The following is a 2,500-nucleotide window of genomic DNA, read 5'->3' as shown; positions in this document are numbered from 1 at the left end:
CAGGCCGACGCTTGAAGCCGGAGCGCGCGGCACCGCGGCACTCGACGCGCAAACATTACCGGGTGACCGAATCGCCGGCCGGCGCGCCGCTCCTCGCGGGTCGGGCGCCGGGTAGCAAAGACTTTTTCTCTCGCTTGTCCGAGTTTCGCGTTCGCCGAAGCGTTTGCGAGACCGTTAATGATCCTTCCGCAGGTTCACCTACGGAAACCTTGTTACGACTTTTACTTCCTCTAAATGATCAAGTTAGATCGTCTTCTCGGACGCCGGCTCGACCGTTGCCGGCCGCGCCAGGTCCAATCGGAGGACCTCACTAAACCATTCAATCGGTAGTAGCGACGGGCGGTGTGTACAAAGGGCAGGGACGTAATCAACGCGAGCTAATGACTCGCGCTTACTGGGAATTCCTCGTTCAAGGGAAATAATTGCAATTCCCTATCCCTAGCACGACCGGGGTTCAGCGGGTTACCCAGACCTGTCGGCCAAGGCGAGCACATGCTGATCCGGTCAGTGTAGCGCGCGTGCGGCCCCGAACATCTAAGGGCATCACAGACCTGTTATTGCTCAATCTCGTGTGGCTAAACGCCACTAGTCCCTCTAAGAAGTTAGACGCCGACCGATTGGGTCGCGTAACTAGTTAGCAAGCCAGAGTCTCGTTCGTTATCGGAATTAACCAGACAAATCGCTCCACCAACTAAGAACGGCCATGCACCACCACCCACAGAATCAAGAAAGAGCTCTCAATCTGTCAATCCTCACTGTGTCCGGGCCGGGTGAGATTTCCCGTGTTGAGTCAAATTAAGCCGCGGGCTCCACTCCTGGTGGTGCCCTTCCGTCAATTCCTTTAAGTTTCAGCTTTGCAACCATACTTCCCCCGGAACCCAAAGACTTTGGTTTCCCGCAAGCTGCCGGAGAGGTCGTAAAACTAACGCCCCCCGATCGCTAGTTGGCATCGTTTATAGTCAGAACTAGGACGGTATCTGATCGTCTTCGAACCTCTGACTTTCGCTCTTGATTAAAGAAAACATTCTTGGCAAATGCTTTCGCAGTCGTTCGTCTTGCGCCGATCCAAGAATTTCACCTCTAACGGCACAGTACGAATGCCCCCGTCTGTCCCTCTTAATCATTACCTCGCGCTCCGAAAACCAACAAAATAGAACCGAGGTCCTATTCCATTATTCCATGCACCATTATTCAGGCGAATCGCCTGCTTTGAACACTCTAATTTTTTCAAAGTAAACGTTCCGGCCGCCGCCGACACTCAGTCAAGGGCACCGGCGGAGAACCGGAGGTGAGGCCAGGACGGCCAGTACACGCCTTGCGACGGACCGGCCGCCTGCGCCCAAAATCCAACTACGAGCTTTTTAACCGCAACAACTTAAATATACACTTTTGGAGCTGGAATTACCGCGGCTGCTGGCACCAGACTTGCCCTCCAATGGATACTCGTTAAAGGTTTTAAAGTGTACTCATTCCAATTACAGGGCCTCGTTTAGAGTCCTGTATTGTTATTTTTCGTCACTACCTCCCCGCGTCGGGAATGGGTAATTTGCGCGCCTGCTGCCTTCCTTGGATGTGGTAGCCGTTTCTCAGGCTCCCTCTCCGGAATCGAACCCTGATTCTCCGTTACCCGTAAGAACCTCGGTAGGCCAGTACCGTACCGACGAAAGTTGATAGGGCAGACACTTGAATGATCCGTCGCCGGTGCGAGACCGTGCGATCCGCAAAGTTATCCAGAGTCACCAAAGGTTGCGGGCCGAAGCCCGGTCGGTTTTTGGTCTGATAAAAGCACGCCTCCCGCGAGGTCGGCGCTTCACGCATGTATTAGCTCTAGCATTTCCACAGTTAACCACGTAAAACGTACGATCAAATGAACCATAACTGATTTAATGAGCCATTCGCAGTTTCACTGTACGAGAGCTCGTACTTAGACTTGCATGGCTTAATCTTTGAGACAAGCATATGACTACTGGCAGGATCAACCAGGTAGCTACTTTAGCGTAGCCCCGAAAGGCCGACGAAGGAGGCGCCGCTGATGCGGCGCCGTCGCTCGGTCGATGCGAAACCCGAAGGCTTCTCTCCGTTAAAATTTCGTTCTTTGCTCGGCTGCCCGAACTCAGAAAACCGTCACCGCCCGTCGCACCCGCCGGAGTAAGACTTCGTCGGCAGGCCTTTCGACCGCCACGTCGCCAACACCGGCGCGAGCGCAACGCACGCCAGACAACTTCGCCGAAGCGACCGCTCAGAACCCGACAAACTGACACTCGGCTCTTCGCGCAGCAGCAACATCTGCCCAGCGAGCCAATCGCCTTTTCACCGATTCTTTACTTGTCGAAGCTTGTCAGCTCCCACAAGTATAGCAAAGATGAGTGTTGTCCCTGGGGTCTTCCGTTTGAAATTCTAACGTAAAAAAAAGGTGCACGATTGCGCCAGGTGTTGAACTATTGCGAGGCATATCACACGCTCGCGCGGCCTATACAGGCGCTTGCTCGCGCGCGCGGCC

The 2,500-nt window shown here is 54.2% G+C and overlaps 1 non-coding gene across 1 annotated transcript; it reads right to left on the bottom strand.

The window, feature by feature from the left end:
• Nucleotides 1–175: 175 nt before the first annotated feature.
• LOC146144746 (small subunit ribosomal RNA) lies at nt 176–1,986 on the bottom strand. Its single transcript, XR_014500765.1, has one exon. It is a non-coding gene; the product is annotated as a small subunit ribosomal RNA (ribosomal RNA).
• Nucleotides 1,987–2,500: the final 514 nt, after the last annotated feature.

This window comes from Ascidiella aspersa, chromosome 5, assembly GCF_963924565.1.
Source record: "Ascidiella aspersa chromosome 5, kaAscAspe10.2, whole genome shotgun sequence".
NCBI classification, from domain to species: domain Eukaryota; kingdom Metazoa; phylum Chordata; class Ascidiacea; order Phlebobranchia; family Ascidiidae; genus Ascidiella; species Ascidiella aspersa.
This window is presented reverse-complemented; position numbering and strand designations above follow the sequence as displayed.